This window comes from Mus caroli, chromosome 9 (genome assembly GCF_900094665.2).
Source record: "Mus caroli chromosome 9, CAROLI_EIJ_v1.1, whole genome shotgun sequence".
NCBI classification, from domain to species: Eukaryota; Metazoa; Chordata; class Mammalia; order Rodentia; family Muridae; genus Mus; species Mus caroli.
The window spans coordinates 51,044,107-51,063,199 of NC_034578.1; the positions used below are offsets into that span (position 1 = coordinate 51,044,107).

Here is a 19,093-nt window from a genome sequence, read left to right on the forward strand (position 1 = left end):
CCTCCCTCCCTCCCTCCCTTCCTTCCTTTGACAGTTTCATGTAACCTAGGATGGCCTTCAACTGGCTGTTGTAGCCAAGGGTGACCTTGGACTTCAGCTCTTCCCCACCCCCCACCCCCGCCTTGGTGTCAGAATTACAGACTTGTGCCACAACACCCCTGGGCCTCTCTACATTCTCCAAGCAATTCCCTTCCTGAGAGTTGAGAAACACTAGTCTAAAGCAAAGACTTTTAAAGAAAAACCTCCTTTTTTCCAGTTTTCGGGTGTTCCGTTTTGGTTGGTTTGCATCCAGTGGCTCTTTAACAGCTAGCTACACTTAGGTCACGTCCCCCACCCCCACCCCCCTGCCCTGGGCCCCCTCCATTTCCCATTCCCCTTTCATCTGCTCCAATAGCCATGGCCTTATTTCACTTTATAATTAGAACATGTCCAATTGACCCTCCAAGTCCAGTGAGCCATACTTTGGAATCCTATGTATTTGAAGAGAAGTCTACTTTAAACATGTGCTGTTACTAAAGAAGCTTTCAACGACTGTGTGTGAGTTGAAAGGCTTTTAGGACAACAAACACCACACACTCCAAATACCTAGTCTGAGAAAGGTCGAGCTTTCCATTTCTAGCCTCACATTTTCACTCAAGTAAAAATTTAAAAATGAAGCCTAAGCAAACATTTCAGAAACTCCAGCCTCTCTGTAAGATGAAGAGGACTCGCTGGGGGAACCCTAGGGCACTCTTTTGGCCCTTGATTCTGCATTTTAAGGGTTTTTAAAAACCTTCCAAGAGAGATGCACCTGAGCAACAACACTTTCTACCTCCAATCCTGCGTTTAAGGTAGGTGGTTTGGATCCAAATTGCAGCCCTTTCAGTCACTAACCAGAGAAAGAGCTCATTTCCCAGGTCCCTCTGAACACCTGCTGCTGTTACAGATCAGCACAGAAACTGCAGCGAGCAGCTTAGCAGCACCCCCCGCTGACCTCACATCTGCAGTGCTGCGTCTGTTGAGACCTTTTTGAGTCCCTGAGGGAGATGCAGCAAGAGCAGAATATAGTGGTCACACTGATAAGTGTGAGCACCTCTCATCATGTCTTCATGGAAGTAGTCGGGGGTGCCATACATGCTCTAAGAACACTGCAACCCCACAGTGCACATAAGTATCCTGGGCACGTTGGGCAGTGCAGGTTTCGATTCATATGGTCTAGGACAGTGGTTCTCAACCCTCCTAATGCTGAGACCTTTCAATCCCTTCATGCTGTGGTGACGCCCAACCATAAAATGATTTTGTTGCTACTTCACAACTGTAATTTTACTCCTGTTATGAATCCTAATGTAAATATCTGATATGTGCCCCCCCCCCATGGGTGTCGTGATGTAGAGGTTAAGACCCACTCTCGGGTCTAAGGTATGAAATTCTGCATGGCAAACAAGTGTCTACCATACCAGTGCTGCAGGTTTAAGGGCCACATTTTGAGTACGGAGGTCCTAGAACCCTAGAGTCATCAGAGACACCTGAAACCTTATCAGTGCCTGAATCCACCCTAGATATTATTCCAAGTGGATCGGTCTGAGGTGTGGCCTGGGATGGAGAGGTCCCTTACTGGCAGACAGGAGATTGATATGAGGTCCCGAGGATAGTCGGGTATCTGGTTTAAATGCTTTCTGTTCCCACCAGGCCTTGCTTTAAGCAATGGAGCCAATTTCACTGCTGAAATGCCTTTGTCTGTCTGTCTGTCTGTCTGTCTGTTTTGCTTTATATTAGCAATATACTTCTTATCCTCACAAATTTTCTCTTCAAGAAACCAATTTGTTACAAAGAAAAAAATCTCTGGGCATCTCAAGTAGACTTGTTAGGTCTTAGGAAGTCTTAACAGTTAAGAGAAGACTCTAGAATAAATCATGGAAGTAGACATGTCTACTTCTTATGATTGAAATACCCATCCACCCCCAGGGCCCTTTTCTATAGTATCAGATCTTGAGTGTAAGATCTGTGGACCATCCCAGGGCCTCAGGCTCAGACCCTTATGTTGGAGATCTAAGGACAAGAAGCAAGCTCTATGCAGATTAATGCCAGCATTTTCAAATAACCTTCCAGAGTGGCCGGTTTATCCAAGACTAGCTTCCTTCCTTGTGGGTTGTTTCTGTGCTTTTGGCTAAAACAAAAAGCACGCAGCTCACTCAGCATGGGCTTTCTGATCTGTACACACTGGTTGGTAGCTGTAAATGACTTTTTTATTTTTTTAAAAGAAAAATCAGTAATTACTGCTGAAGTACAGTTAATTTGGCATATACAGGCATATTAATGATTTTTTTTAAAGCAAGGGAATGTTTTGGAGGAAAGGTGTTGAGTGGGACAGTAGGCATAACTAGGGGAGCACCTGGCCAGAAAGAGGAGAAGGGACACAGGAATCCATGGTAAGGATGAGCACTGATCTACCTCCTCCTGTCCTGTAGGGGGCACACTGCTGCCTCGTTTCTCTTTCCCACAACCTTTGGTAATCTCTTCCAGCAGAATCAATCTGCCTCCCCTCCCCACGTCTCTCTATGCTCATCCCTCTTCTCCTGCCCCTCCTTCTCCTAGCTCCTCTTTCTTTATATCTTACTGATGCCCTGGTACCTTTACTCTGTTATCTTCTCTGACCCCAAATCTAGAGCATCCAGAAGAACTTTCATTAAAAAAAAAAATCCAAGTAGCATAGAAAACCTGCAATGCACAGAGGCTGATGACTATAACTCCATAGCAATGTTAGCCGTGGGTACCAAGCACACTCCCACACCTGAGATATCATTCAAAAGTCTGGATACTTCTCTAATAAGAAAGCTACATTTTTTTCTATAAGTAAATCCAAATAATTTATCAAGGAAGATAAGAATAATTAAATAACTTTCTGATACTACATGGGGCATATGATAGAGTTTAAGACCTACCCCAGATTGCTATTTTAGAGAGGGCTTTACTATGTCATAGGCTAGCCTTCAGATATCCCTCTATCTGCCTGAGTCTCCTAAGCACTGATTTTACCATACCTAGCTCTTGGTTTAATATATTTTCTATATATTTAAAAAATTATTTCATGTGTACTGGTGTTTTGCCCGCATGTATGTCTGTGTGAGGGTGTTTGATCCTCTGGAACTGGAGCTACGGACAGCTGTGAGCCACCATGCTGAAAACTAGGGTTCTCTGGAAGAGTAGGCAGTGCTCTTAACCGTTTTATTTTGCTTTGTCAACCAGACCAGCCTCAACCTCAACTCAGAGATCCACCTGCCTCTGCTTCCCAAGTGCTGGGATTAAAGCCACATGACACCGTTCCCCAATTTTCTATAATTTTAAAGGTTTATTTTATGGTATGCATTTTACCTGCATGTATGTGTATGTGCCATGTGTTTGCCTGGGAGTCAGAAGAAGGCTTCAGATCACCCTGGAAATAGAGTTACAGAAGGTTGTGAGCCACCATTTGGGTGCTGGAAACCCAACCAGGGTCCCACCAAGTGTTCTTAAACACCGACCCATCTCTCCAATACTTTTTAACGTATAACATTATAATGCAAATCAATAGATGCTGTCTTAACAAGGTAAAATATAATGAGAATCTCTTGCCTTCAAAACCAACTTTCCACTCACTGGCAATCATCCCAAGAGCCCTGTCGACCATTGCTATAGGTGGCTCAGTTTGTCCTAGGATTAGCCAGAGAAACTAGACAAAAGAAAGTAGTCAAATATGTGTTAAGAAGTGAAAGTCTGGCTCTCATTAGATTATATTATTACCTGGAAAACCCAAGAAAAGTTGCTGATAACTTATAATAACAATAACAGAATTCCGTGGGAAGTAAAAATGTAAGTTTCATTCCACCTTCTCACTTCCCTGGACACACTCAGTACCTCCCAACCTCACCTTCCTGCTCTATTCTGTTTTCCTTTGTAACTCACTGAGTCCGTGAGTGCTTCTTGCTACAATGTTAACAGATCCCATTGGCTTGATCTTGTGTGAGTAACTGTGGCTGCAGAGAGCTCAGGGTGCAAAGGACTTAGAAAGTTCAGAAGGCAGCATTCACAGCTCTACCTCTAGGTCTCAAACAGGGAACAAATGGCTGAGGTTTCTATTTAACATATCAAAGCAGATTCTGACTGCAGGGTTCTCCCAGCTTCTCTCTGTTCCGATCAAAGCCTACCCTGAACTCTCCAGCCCAGGGGCTGGGCCTTCAGCGGCTCTTCCCTATATAATCCAGCCATTTGGCTACACTGCCCCACCCCTTCTACCTCTCTCACCCCCCACCCCCCACCTTACCTTTGTTTCCTCATCTCCTGGCTTTCACCTCTCTCCTCCCCATCTATTCTCACAGGGTGGATCAGTCTGTCCATGTTCACTCTGGACTCACCCAGGTTCCTCTGGCTTGCTCACCTTCATATCTACATAAACCTTTTCCTCCACCATACTTAAGAGCAGTTATAAAGTCTCTTTATAACTTATTTTTCCAATCTGGTGTGATACCTAACACTGCCCATCCTCTGGTTCTAACGTTCTGTCCCCTCTTCTTCCATGTTCTGTGAGCCTTGGTGAGATTGATCGATATGTCCCACTTACCACTAATTCTCAAATATCACTTATTCTCAAGACTTTGAACAGTTGGAAGATTTTTTTTCCCTTTGGTTTTGTTTTGTTTTTTTATTACCTGCCATCCACTGCAGAAAGATTTCTTTGGGGCTAACAGGACAGTTCAGCAGTTGAGGGCACTTACTGCAGATTCTGTTTCCAGCACCCACGGGGTTGCTCACGACCTGTAACCCCAGTTTCAGGGGGCTCATGACCTTGTCTGGTCTCTGTGGGCACTACGTGTGTATACTGCACAGACATATATGTGAGCCAAATACCCATACACATAAAAATACTTTTCTCTGACCAGGATTGAGAGCAGCAGTAAACGGTGGGTATGAACATAAATATTCAATAGGTGAATGGTCTCCCTTGCCGTGGGTCTCAGGCATGAATTCCCTTTTGGAAGCAGGTCTCAGATCAAATCAGAAAGCAGTTAGTCAACCCCATTGTGTGTGTGTGTCATTATTGTACCTTGCCTGGTAAGTTGATACTGTAGCATGCAGGGCCTAGTGCTGGTGAGACCACTGAGGACTTTTCCCTCTGCTGTCCAGTGCTTCCCAGTACAGGGAAAGCTAGAGGACAGATAGGAAGTTGCCAGATTAGTTCAAAAATCCTGTAGCCAAAGGGTATGCTATCTTTAGCCGTAGGGTCTTGTCTGGTTATGGAGGGATAACAAGAGTGACGGCGATGGTCTGTGGTTTGGGTGCCTCTGGGGCCTCCTTGACTAATAATTTACATGGAAGCATCCTGTGACTGGATTTTCATTTAATAACCCATGTCTTGGGGAAAGCATTGGCCACCCATTCATGATAGTCCTATTTAAGTGTTTTACATTATATTTTTATTAGCTTATGAAGTACTATGTTCCCATAAGGCTTCTTCTTACATCCTTACACTTGGTAACACCCTGCCTCAGCCACTTGTCCCCCTTTCTCCTGTCCTTGCTTAAACCATTTCCCCCCCAGTTCCTGCCCCCAAATGTCTCTTAAACACGTTGGAGAAAATCAGTTTTTAAAAAATGTATTTGTTTTGTTTAACATGTATGAGTGTTTTGCCCACATGTATGTCTGTGCGCCATGCGTACGCCTGGTACCCGCAAAGTCAGAAGAAGGCATTGCATCCCCTAAAACTGGAATTGCCTTGCGCGTGCTGGGAGTCAAACCTGAGTCCTCTGCAAGAACGAGTTCTCTTACCCACTAAGCCATCTCTCCAGCCCCAGTTATCTTAGTTATTATTTGCCATGACTAGATAATAAAAGTTTGACCTCACCCTGTGCCGCCGAGGAAGCTGAAGGGAAATAGCCCGGCTCTTGTCCCGCTGTTAGGGTGAGAAACGACACAGCCCACGAGGAAATCAATTTGGCAGATCTAGAAAAATTGAGACGACATTTCCCCTTTGACCCCGCAGTCTCATTCATGAGAGCATATCTTACACAATAGATTACCATGCCCATGAGTGGCATGTTGTTAGTCAGTAGTTGCAGAATCTCTGTGACTACAAAAGGCTATGATGACCACGTTCATCCATCATGTAAGAAGCTGCCCCACAGCACTGATAAGGAGCAGTGTAACAAGAACGAGGCGATTCTCTGTCTGCTTGAACTAATCCCCAGATGCAGTCCAGGCAAAGGAAATTAGGCAGAAAAAGCGTGTACTGTTTTACCTTGTACCTAAGAAAATGGAAAATAAATAGAAAAAAAAAACTTACAGAGGGTGAAAATGATCTTTTCATTATTATTTAGCTTTCTGTGTTGTTTCTGAGTATTTGGTTGACATACTCTTTTCTTGACATGGATGAAAAGGCCCACAAAGCACAGGTAACGAACGAGTCTGCAGCCCCTGAGCACATCCGCCCCTATGACAACCCCAGGTTCTTAGCTCATTTTCTGCTCTTATAACAAAACACCCGTAGCAGGTAGTTTGTAATAATCAAACCTTATTTGGCTCATAGTTACATAAGTCCAGGAACATGGGTGCTGGATCCAGAGAACTCCTGACACGTCATCTGTCATCCCGTCATCCGTGGCAAGGCACCACAAGGCTGTTAGCTCAGATCTTTTTCTTATAGTGATGCTGATGTAGTCATGGGGGAGAAGACCCCTCATTTGATCCTAATCACCTCCCTAAGTCCCAACTTCCAAATACAAGTAACAAAAGAATTTGAGGGGTTGGTTCCCAACATGTGGCTTTGGGGAACTCATTTACTGCAGCACATGCCCTGACTGAAGCACACAGCAAATGCTTGCTGATGGCAGCCATGCAAGAATCAGAGGCCACTCTTAATTGTTTTCAGGAGAAGTAAAAACATCTGACTTTTCATAAGAAATATCTCAAGTTTTAAATATTGACAGCAGAGCAAGGAGGAGGAAGGGAGGAAAGGAAGAAGGGAGGGTAGGAGGGAGGGAGGAAGGGAGGAAAGAGGGAATGAAGGAATGAAGGAAGGAAGGAAGGAAGGAAGGGAGGGAGGGAGGGAGGGAGGGAGGGAGGGAGGGAGGGGAGTTAGTTGGAACAATTTTGACTAAACAACATTCACATTGCTAGAGGCCATCTTAGCACATCCAGAGTCCTAAGTGTAACAGTTGTGTCTTGGGTGGTTTTAAACAAACTTGATTTATTTAACTTGATCACAGCCTTGTTATTTACAAGCCTGATTCAGAATACTTGGGGGGGGGGCTGGGGAGGTAACCACTAATATGATTGTTAGAATTTAGGTAGAAGTGATTTCTGGCATTTGGTTTGGTTCAGCTTGATTTATTTTATTTTTAAGTGTGTCTGTCTGTCTGTGTGCATCTGTGTGTGTGTCTAGGTTTTATGTGCACACTGAGTGCAGGTTCCCACAGAGGTCATCAGAAGAAGGTGTCAGACCCTAACATTGCCAGTGCATAGCTTTACTGAAGTGTGCTGACCCCGCACTAACCATCATTCCTGGGGAAGTGCTGGGGTTGGTGAACCCAAGCTGCTAAGTCAGCATAGTCCCCTGACTGCAAGACAGAGCCACTGTGAGGGTGTGGCTGCACTCAGGAGGTGGGGCCTAGGCTGAGCCAAGCTACTGCCTTCCCAGATCAGGAGCAGTCCATGTTGAGACAGATTCTAAGCATTTACTAACCCCAAATGTCTGCCCTCTTACGATTCTGCCCTGTTCAGTTGAGGAGATAACAAATACCCCAGGAGCTCCCGTCATAAGGAAGGGACATGATTAGAGATTAGCCTGATACAAGAGCATACAAAAGAGGGTAGCCAAAATAAAAAGCCACATGCAGACTTGGCAAATGGGTTTCTGTATCTTCGGGGTGGCATTTGTGCCAGAGAAGTGTTATTAGAGAAAACCTGGCACTCTGTGGGTAGTTCGGATGTCAGGAGCTCTCCTTAATGGTGGAGTGAGAACTTGAAGTAACATCTCTGCTAGAATTTTGTCTGTTGGTCTTAATACTTCGAGCAACTCCCGTAAATCTGGCTGTGCCTTAGGTAATGCTAGTATGCAGAGGAAGACTGGAGAGCTGACCCCTTCACTACAGCCTTCAGATCCTTCTTTGTGAACACCTAACTTTGCATAGGCACTAAGAAAACATAGTGTTGGGACACTTCATTCTATTATATCCATCAGTTCCACAGCTACAGATGCAATCCAGCACACATTAAAAATAATTGAGGGTTCTCTCTCTCTCTCTCTCTCTCTCTCTCTCTCTCTCTCTCTCAGTTGCTCTCCATCTTATTGTCTTTCTGTGTGCGTACAAGTGTTGCATGCACGCACATGTATGTGCACATACGTGAGAGGCAGAGGATGCTGTCAGGCATGTTTCCCTGTCACTCCCTACTCCCGATTCTTTTTAAGACAGGTCCAGCTTTTTGTAGGTACTGAGAATCCAAATTCAGATTCACCTTTGTTCAACAGCCACATCACCAACTGAGCCATCTCTCCAGCCCTGCTTATTCTATTTTATTCTTTGAGTTAGGTCTCCTGTAACAAAGCTGGTCTCCAACTTAATAGCTGAGGGTGGCTTTGAACTTTGTGATCCACCTGCTTATGCCTCTGAAGTACTAGTGTTACAGACATGTGTCACCATATCTGGCTGAAAATAATTGTTTCTGTATTAAATTTGTAGGGTTTTTTTCTTTCACTAGTCACTTAGACATGGTTTCAAGTATGTAGGAAGACATCCACACCTTATATGCAAATACTATGCCATCTTACACAGAGACTCAAGCATTTGTGGATTTGGTGGCAGAAGGTCTGCTAATGGCATCTGTGGTGCAGCTATATAAAATTGCCATGGTCATCTAAGGACATATGGAAAAAAAAAATAGTGGGTCGGGACTGCACTTCTGGAGCCATGAGAATAGGGAAATGGTGTTGACCAAATGGATGGCAGGAAGCCATGTGGACCTGTTCCCATAGAGCTATTAAAAGGAACTTAGTAAAGCCTACCTCATGGTTGGTCTGGTCTCTTTCCAGCCAAAGCAGCAGAGGCAGTAGGAGTAAGCCTGCTGAGCCTTCCAACCAGAACACTGCCTTGTAGAGCCCATTGAATCGTCTCTTCTCGGCTTTGCCCTCACCATCTCCAACTCAACGCCACATAAACCCTAAAAAGTGCCTCTTCACACTGGGGGGACAACAAGCCCACAGATCAGCCCACCTGAAACCAACCACACTACATCACAGGCTGAGGATGCTTGACAAGGGAATCTTTGTCAAAGGATGGTTCTCAGCCCACAGATTCTCCCAGGGCCACTGTCCCAAGATTTCCCTGTGACAGGCTTCAGCTCCCTGCTGTGTTGTCAGCCATCATGTACCCGCCCAAAATTTGAGCAATACAGCATCCTTCCTTCACTATTAGGTCCCTATCTAAACTGTATGCCTAAATGACCCCTGAAGTATTTAGGAAAGAACACAGTGGACATGGAAGTCAAGTGGATTTTCAGCTGGGTAGCTGGGTAACCTTGGGCATCTTTGACTTCTCCAAGCCTCTGTGTACTCATCTGCAATACCTGTCTCATGCAGTTTCTCGGAATGTTGAAGCTAATATGAGAGCAGGACCTAGTATCAGAGTCAGGTCTTCAGTAAGTTTGCATTCAAATCCCTAGGCTGGGGATGACATTCAGTGGTAGAGCTTGAGCCAAGCATGTGAAAAGCCCTATGTTCAGTTTAATTCCCAGGTCCACAAACAAGCCAAAAATAGGCACTACCTTAGTCTATTGAGGCACCTGTAACAAAATACCAGAGATTGGGTTCTTTTAAACAACAGAAATTTACTTCTCACAGCCCAGAGTAATGGGAAAGTCTAGGTTCTACATGCCAGCATACTCAGTGTCTGGTAGACCACATCCCAGTTTATAGTTATGGTTCCAGGGGAAGAGTACATATGGGCTCTTAGAGCTATGAATGGAAAGAGCTGATTGGTCATAACATGGTACCTAGTTATCATACGGCAGGAAGATATTATGTGCAGCACTTACAGGAAACTCCGGGCAGGGCCATCCTCCAGATATGGTCAGGTATCTGTGTTTAGAGACAAGGTTAGGCAAAGAAGGGGAAGTCCTGCTGAGAAAGAGAATCTTCCATTTTGCAACTATCCAGACACAATGGACTGTAACTTTAATAGCTGGGTCTTCAACATCCTCTAAAGACCTCAGAAGTACTTTCTGAGTCCTCATTTTTGAATCATTGCTGGATGTAGTAGCACACACCGTTAATCCCATCACTTGGAAGGCAGAGACAGGCAGATCTCTGAGTTGGAGACAATGCTGGTCTACAGAGTGAGTTTCTAGAGCATCCAGGGCTACATAGTGAGATTCTGTCTCAAATGAAACAAAACACCCATTTTATTTTTATAAGGACGTTGACTTCACTTGTGACGCTTTGCTTTTGTGTCCTCATTGCCCCCAAGCCCACCACACTGGCTCTTGTCATTTCTTGATGCTAGCACATTACTTCAATGTAACAACTGGGAGGCGGGAGATGGGAAAACAGCCATAGTATGATGTAATTGTGAGCCCTCTTGCCCTGAGCTCTGAGTTTACTATCTGCTCCCAAATTCCTTCAGCATCCCAGGTGCCTGTATTCTACTTTTATCAGCTGCTACCTTGGGAAACTATGTGGCCTCAAGAAGCTTAGATTGCCATCAAAATAACCTGTCTTTATGTCAATTCCAGTACAACAGAGGTCAGGGGCTGTAGCTAAATGGTAGATGTTTGCCTAGCATGCAAAAGGCCCTAGTTTCATCCCCATAACCTCCCAAAATAAGCAAATAAATAAATAGCAAATCAGAATTAACCTTCATATGGCAGCAAGACAGACTTCAAGATGCAGGACTTCCCGGCTCCCTACCCTTCTGTATGATACAATGACAGGTAGAATACCTCTGAAAGCCACTGTTATTTTATTTTTTCCTGTCTGTCTCTTCGACTGTTAGCTCCTGCTGGTTCCTATTACTGGCATTCAAAAAACAGACAAACAAAAGTATTCATGCTTTCATTTGGAAAATCAAAAAAATCTGAAGGGAAGACAGAGAAGTGAATACTTCTTAAAAAAAAAAAAAGGATAACTTCTTTCTTGGGGGGAGGGGTCTTGTGTACCCCAGGATACGGTCTGTTACCAAGGAGGGAGTCACCAGAATAGTAGTCATTGAAAGAACACACTTACGTGGTTTAAAAAAAAATTTTTTTTTAAGTCTAAGACATTTTTTTTTCCTTCTACATTCCTCGTGGCCCTCACCCCACCCCCACCATCAAAAAAAAAATCCTTGGCTAAATCTAGTTGACATTCAAGCATAATTTACACGCATTTTTATCTGCAGACTAAAGGTCACATTGTGTGAAGGGAGCTGAAGCTTTCAGGTTTTGATTCTGCCACCAAAAAAAAGGAGAGCATTTTCCAAGCTCATTAGTTGCTTTTATGTCGATCTTCAAGCTTTAACAGCTCCACGTCTTAAATAGATATAATTTACTTCTAGTTTAACTAAAGTTCAGGACACAATTTTCCTTACTGAAAGGTAAAGTTAAAACAAAAAGACCAGCGGAAGATCTTTCAAAATGCAATTTGTGAAGTTTGTTCTGAAGGCAACACAGTGATCTCTTCATTTGCTACTGAGAAAGTTTCTTGTGTTCCCTGAACTGCTGGGAACTTTGGGAGCTCTTCCTCGGCTCTAGCTAAGACCCGGAGAGGACCAGAAGTGAGTGATGGGTAACTGAGCCCAAGGTACAATGCTGAGCAGGGGCTCCAGAACACCTCTACAGTGTGTTGCTTACAGTAACTCGGCAGTGATGGGAAGAGTCTAGAATCTCGTTCATTAGAAGAAATGCCCTCTCCCTTTAGGGAACACTGGTATAAAAAGATTGTTTAAAAAAAAAATCACTTATTGTTTTTTGATGAGGATGGGACCCATTGGGAAGAGACGAGCTCAGAGCTGCCAACAGAGCATACACTAGTGTGTGCCGTGTGCGGAGGCTCTGAGTTTAAGCCCTAACAATGAAAGAAATCGCTGCTGTTATGGAAGGACAGTTTTATGAGTCTGGGCAAGAAGGAGAAGATAACGCTTAAAGTGCAAATCCTGATTTGAGTGTCTAGGGACCGGACTGACAACAGTGAGAGAGAAGGAGCCAGGCCAGGCACCCCCTAAACTGGAGACCTTGAGCAGGAGACATGGAATCAAGGTTGGCTGGCTAGGCTTGAAAATTTTTTAATTTTCACTGTTAAGAATGAAGCCAGTGAGCAATTAGAAGCTGCCGGAGTCCCCTTGTCAGAGGAAGTCGTAAAGAAGAAGAAGATAGCTTTCCAGGAAGAGAGATGCTGTGGTCGAAGATGTGTGCATGGGCTCAAAGCAAGAAGGAGGCTAGGAAGTTATTATATTAATCTAGGCAAGAAAAGACTTGTTTGTGGTCAGGATGGTAGCATTAGAGTGGAGAGGAAAATCTACAGTCTAAAACTACCAAAAGGAATGTGGTGGCTAAACAGAAGGAAAAGAAGTCGTATCTCCAGATCTGATCAGTCAGGGGTCTGAGGGCATCAAAGACAAATGAGAAAGGACAGAAGTGGACTGATTCCGAAACGGGAGGATACTGGGCATGCTTGCCAACTGAATGTGACCTCTTCCAAAAGAGAAACCGGTAGAAGAACTTATTCAGAAAAAGAAGAACACCTTCATTCTGGGGAGAACTCTCTTTTCCACGAGAAAAGAGCTTTACAAATCTATTAATTATCTCAGGGGAAGGGGATGTAACTTATAGGCACATGTCCCAGGTTCAGTCCCCATCACATACCACACAAAAGGCTAAATATTCAAACGGCAGGTTTCTGTATGACCTGACCTCCCAGATCATCATCACTGGGATTGGACGGTGTCTTCACCCTGACCACCAGGCTGGTTAGCAGTGTGACCTTCAGCAGGTCCTTCAGCCTCCAAAGCAGTGGTTCTCAACTGTGGGTCATGACCCCTTTTGAGGTCAAATGACCCTTACACAGAGGTCACCTATCAGATATCCTGCATATCAGATATTTACATTATGATTCATAACAGTAGCAAAATTATAGTTAATGAAGTAGCAACAAAATAATTTTATGGTTGGGGTCACCACAACATGAGGAACTGTATTAAAGGGTCACCATTAGGAAAGGTTGAGAACCAGTGCTCTGAAGACAAACATAGAAATGCATAAGCTGTAAGGTAACAGGAGGATTCAGTTATATTACATGCAAGAACCATAGGCGCTTTCCTGCGACTCACTGTATGTCTTTATTTTCTCTCTTTATTTCAAAGGAGAGTAAGTTTTAGCTTTATCTATCTCTTCTTCAATGTTCCCCTTCTAAGTAGATATGTTTCTGTCTTATACTGGTCTTCTCAGGAATTTCTTTTTCTTCGTTTTACAAAATTGTGTTGAGTAAGAATTCTAGATTGAAATCTGCGTGTGGAGGTGCGCACACACCATGTGTGTGCATACAGCTTGGGAAGCGAGTGTGAGGCCCTCCATTCACCTCCTCCCCTCCCACTCCATACAACAGCCACACAAAACAAACAAACAAAAGAACACTGGAGTCTCACTTGCATTTAAAAAAAAAATACTGTAGCTGTCTTCAGACACACCAGAAGAGGGCATCGGATCCCATTACAGATGGTTGTGAGCCACCATGTGGTTGCTGGGAATTGAGCTGAGGACCTCTGGAAGAGCAGTCAGTGCTCTTAACCACTGAGCCATCTCTCCAGCTCCCCAACACAATCCCCCTGTCTCTCCCCACCCCCTCATGTTTTCATTGCTCTGATGCACACAAGCAGACATAGGGCCACAACACCTGGGGACTGAGACAGGAAGATTGTGACTTCAGGGCCAGTCTGGGAACTAGAGAAAGACTGTGGCATTAATAAAGAAATAAAGCCCTCAGTTTGGGCAAAAGAGCAGGCTTTAGGGTGTGACCCTCGGAACTCTAACAGCACCAGTGTTAACTTCTCATAAGGAAAGCGCAGGCTTTAGGGTATGACCCTCGGAACTCTAACAGCACCAGTGTTAACTTCTCATAAGGAAAGCGTGGTGTAAGCGGTGAAGGATGCATTCTTTCCAGCAACTGAGCAAATATTTCTTGAATTTCCTCACACTGCTATTCCAGTCCCTGTCAGGAAGAGCCGCGCTGCAGAGCTGACAGCCATCCACAGAGCTCACTGTAGACAGCACTGCTTTGGGAGAAGGAGGAGTCCCCTGGGTTCCTAGGGACCCCAAGCAGAATGAAGGACCAGAAGATGACCAGGCCAGGCTCACTTGCCCAGCTGGTTTTCTTACGGGACTAGGACTCCACACCAGCTGGGACCTAGACCTACCTCAGAGTTGCACTGTTGAGCCTTAGGCCAGCTCCATCACATCAAATTAGAATTTCAAGAGCTTATTATGAATATGGAAAACAGTTCACAGGCTAAGAGACTTCATATCAAAAAAAGATTTGCACAGTCTCAGTTTTATAACGCTCCTACCACAGTTTTAAAACATAAATATTCTGACTCCCCTCACTCTGCTAAGAGTGTATGTGCATGTATGTGTGTGCATGTGTGTATGTGCGTGTGCGTGTGTGTATGTGCGTGTGTGTGTGCATGTATGTGTGTGTGTGCGTGTGTGTGTGTGCATGTGTGTGTGTGCGTGTGTGTGTGTGCATGTGTGTATGTGCGTGTTCGTGTGTGTGCATGTGTGTATGTGCGTGTGTGTGCATGTGTGTATGTGCGTGTGTGTGTGTGTGCATGTATGTGTGTATGTGCGTGTGTGTCTATGCATGTGTGTATGTGCGTGTGTGTGTGTGCGCACGTGCATGCGCCAGCATATGTCTTCCCCCTAAAGTGGCCTGAACTTGCAATCCTCCTACCTCTACCTCCTGCCTGCTACACCAGGTGAGCACCACCACACACAGCTACACATTCTCTTTGAAGGCAAGACACTCTTTAAACTGGCTTATCTCCCTCTGTTTTGTTTAATTTTGTCAGCTTTTGCTGCCAAGGACAGAGTACTTGGTATTTATGTTTAAAGTTAGGTTTGGGGAGGAAGAAGTAAGTAGGGCTGCCGTTTCCATTAGGTGCCTACAGATGGCTGGCCTTGAGTATCTTTTTGTTGTTGTTGTTGTTGTTAATTTTTAAACGAAGGTAAACTGCATGTTCCTTTGGGAATTGCAGAATTTCTTCACACACTGGCCACGTGGAAGAGCCTGCCTTTCTTGACTGAGTCCAGATTATCTGACCACAACTTCAGACCTCTGGGTAGTCTTTCATCATCTGTGGTTTTGAACCACACCAGTAAGGAACATTCTTAGAGCTCTTTTGTCTCCAGCCCAAGGAATCTGATAATGGCAGGCTAATTATCAGATCCTGGGAGCTTTTGTTAGGTCATTTACATGCTCATCATAGTAACTTACACAATTGAGAACAGTCCTAAGGAGTTGTTGCTGTCAAGAGGCATAGAACTAAGCTATGTTTATTGGCTTTTTATTTTGGGGGTTGAGGCAGAATCCAATGTAGTCCAGGCTGTTGGGATTAGGGTGTGCTCCAGTCTGGTTTTGTACAGTTCTGGGAATGGAAACCAGAGTTCTTACAAAGTAGGCAAGCACTCTACCCACTGAGCTATGTCTCCAGCCCCCTCAGCTGGCATTTAAACACTATTCCACTGAGCAAAGAAAAGGTATGCATGGGAGAACTTCAGAAGTACCCTGACAGGGCTCATTGTTATGTTGCATGGCTATTATTTGCTTTTTTTTTACTTAACAGTACTCCAAAGCCACTTTTCCAGAAAGTATATTCTGACCCATCACATTGTTTTTGACATAACAGGTCATCAATATGAAACCTGTTATATTAAGGTCGTTTGCCTCATCTTGCTACACAAACCATGTTGCAATGAAAATTCCAATCCAGAAAGCCTTGTATACTTTTCCTACCAGGAGCATGGGATGACTAACTCCATACATAAACAACATAGCATTGTTAATAGCGCTTCCAAGTAAAACAAAAAACCAGGTGAGGCCACTGGAGTATTGAGTTGGTCCTTTCACCTAGGAGTTAGGGAAAGCCTGATTGGAGCCCTCAGTGGAGCTGGCAAAAAGCTGTGGTGAAACAGTATGACTGGCCCAGGGCAATGACCTCTCTGGGGTCGGGAACTGGGATGTAGACAGAGCCTCACCCAGAGTAATGGCTTCAAAGGCCTTTTTCACTTCTATACCCTCAAGTCCTAAATCAAAACCCAAGAAGCCCTCTATACCAATAGAACTCTTGAGTTTGATAATCTAGATTTTGTGACTTTTGATTCTTAATTTTTAGATTTCCATTGAATGGCAGTTTGTGTGTGTGTGTGTGTGTGTGTGTGTGTGTGTGTGTGTGTGTGTGTGTGTTGGGGGGCCACTTCTGGCTTTATGAACCCACAGTTTCATACAGAATGTTTCATTTCAAATATAGTTTTATGGTGCCTAAGTTTATTAAGAGAATATTTTTGAGAAGATTAAAACAATTTCCTATAAAACATGTAAATTGACACTCACCACATAAATGAAGCCAATAAGTCAGGAAATGAAAATTCCCTCCCCACAGTCTCCAGCTGTGCTTGTCCCAGACCAATAATGAGTGTCAGGAAGAAAGGCTCATTTTCCCTATTGATGCTCGGCTGTGGCAAACCAGCTTCTACTGTGATCCCCCAGGCAACAGATGAATCATTGTGAAGTCTTTTCTGGTCTGCTCAATGGGCAATTATATATTTTTTAAAGACAATAAATTTTGTCATGGTGCAGCTGATTACATTCACTTATAAAAATAACTAAAATGCAGTGAATCCTTGGGGGGGGGGTCTGTTCATGTTAAGATAATTATCAAAGCCATTATAGAGTAAAGTGGGCCTGGAGTTGAGCCTCACCTCCCCGCCCCCCACTTCCCAGCAGGCTGTGTGCCCTGAGTAGACAGGGACACTATTAGAAATGAGCACTGCCCAATATGCTTCAGTTGAGAGAGCTGTTGGGCAGTGGAGGCACCTGAGACATTTACAAGGTATTAGCTAATTTCTAGATCGTATCCTATGGTAGAACACATCACTCCCACACCCAGCATCCTCAGGGGATTTCGTCTATGTCCCTTCTTAGATACCAAACTTATAAGATGCTCAAATCCCTTCAAATAAAATAGTGTAGCATTTGAATGTAACCTATGCATGTCTTCTTGTCTACTTTAAGTCACCTCTAGATTCTTTATAAAGCCTAATACAGTATAAATGCTGTGTGCATGATTGTCATATCATTCAGAGAATGACAAAGGAAGTCGGCACATTTTCGGTGCAAGCAGGATTCTTTTCAGCCTGTAGCTGGCTGGATTTATGGGTGCAGATAAAAAGAACCCACTTGTATTTCTTGCACAGTTCAGTTTTACTACATTTGTGTAAATGTGTGATGTGTACTCATTAGCTCAAAAACCTCTTTCTATAGCACTCAACAAATACTGTTGGAAAACACACACACACACACACACACACACACACACACACTACAGGATGGGTTTCCCTCTGGATCCCCTAATGAACGGATTCATTCAACTCAAGAAACTAAATCGCCTTTTCTTCAAGCCAAGGGATTGGGGGGGGGGTTGTTTGTTTGGTTGGTTTTTTTACTTTTAATTGTGTGTATCTATATGTGTCAGTGTGCATGCACACACCTGAGTCCAGAGGCCTCCAGAGCCAGAAGAAGATTTTGGATGCCCTGGATCTGGAATTGCAGGCAGTAAGTGTGGGAACTGAACTTCAGTCCTCCCAAGAGCAGCAAATGCTCGGAATCACTAAGCCCTCCTTCCAGACCAAAGCACTAAAAGTAATTGAAGTGAAGGCACAATCCATGAAGAAAAGATTAAATGGCATGTTGAGCTTAGTACAGTTTCTTCCACCTGGTCCTCCACCTCCATCTCATGTTATGTTTCCCCACCCACACACCATGGTATCTTAAACATACCAGTGTAGAACCATACTAAAGCTTTTGTCCATATACCATTGCCTTATATGAAGCAAAGCATGTTCACCACACTCTGCATTTTACCCATATAGCAACCAGTGGACCTGAGACCATCACACTTGGTTCTGGGGAGCAGAGCAGAGAACAATAGGTCAGCAGTGCCTGGAAGGGTGAACATCAAGCTCAGCCCTGTGATCGAGACCCCGACAGTCAGTTATCCAGCCAGCTGACAGTGTCCCATGGTCTGAGAAACTCAGCCAGCGAGGAGTACTTTCCATGGAGTGGGGGCTGAGTTAGCTCAGCTCTCCAGACTGGCTGATGGATTACTAGCACGTTGAGAGTTTAAATACCTCCTCAGTGCTTCCCGACCTGGTCAGGGAGAGCATGCTCAGTACTCAGGCTCACATAGCAAGTTTTTCAGATGTTGGGAGTCTGCTTATCACCATAGTTAAAACTGGATTCCTGAGGGATTCCCCTCTGTTTTCTCAGAAGCTGAAGGATACCACTCATATCAAATATACTTCAGTATTTCAAAGGTTTCTTTGCAGTTTGATGCTATCGTAAGGAGTGACTGTAAGGCCTCCTCCCTCTAGGCAAGTACTCTATCACAGACCCGTATCCTTAGCTCTTGAACTTTAGATGTAGGGTCTCCATATTTACTGGCTGGTTTTATGTGTCAACTTGACACAGGCTGCGGTTATCACAGAGAAAGGAGCTTCAGTTGGGGAAGTGCCTCCATGAGATCCAGCTGTGGGGTATTTCTCAATTAGTGATCAAGGGGGAGAGGCCCCTTGTGGGTAGGACCATCTCTGGGCTGGCAGTCTTGGGTTCTATAAGAGAGCAAGCTAAGCAAGCCAGGAGAAGCAAGCCAGTAATGAACATTCCTCCATGGCCTCTGCATCAGCTCCTGCTTTCTGACCTGTTTGAGTTCCAGTCCTGACTTCCTTGGTGATGAACAGCAGTATGGAAGTGTAAGCTGAATAAACCCTTTCCGCCCCAACTTGCTTCTTGGTCATGATGTTTGTGCAGGAATAGAAACCCTAACTAAGACAAATTGGTACCAGA

At 44.3% G+C, this 19,093-nt stretch overlaps 1 protein-coding gene and 1 long non-coding RNA gene across 2 annotated transcripts in view; one reads left to right on the top strand and one right to left on the bottom strand.

The window, feature by feature from the left end:
- LOC110301210 overlaps positions 1-9,145 on the bottom strand; it is a 29,552-nt gene extending 20,407 nt beyond the window's left edge. Inside the window, exon 1 of the long non-coding RNA XR_002378695.1 lies at positions 9,014-9,145. This is a non-coding gene — a long non-coding RNA (uncharacterized LOC110301210). The remainder of the gene's footprint in view (positions 1-9,013) is intronic.
- Gldn (gliomedin) overlaps positions 1-19,093 on the top strand; it is a 48,917-nt gene that overhangs the window by 1,952 nt on the left and 27,872 nt on the right. The window lies entirely within an intron of this gene.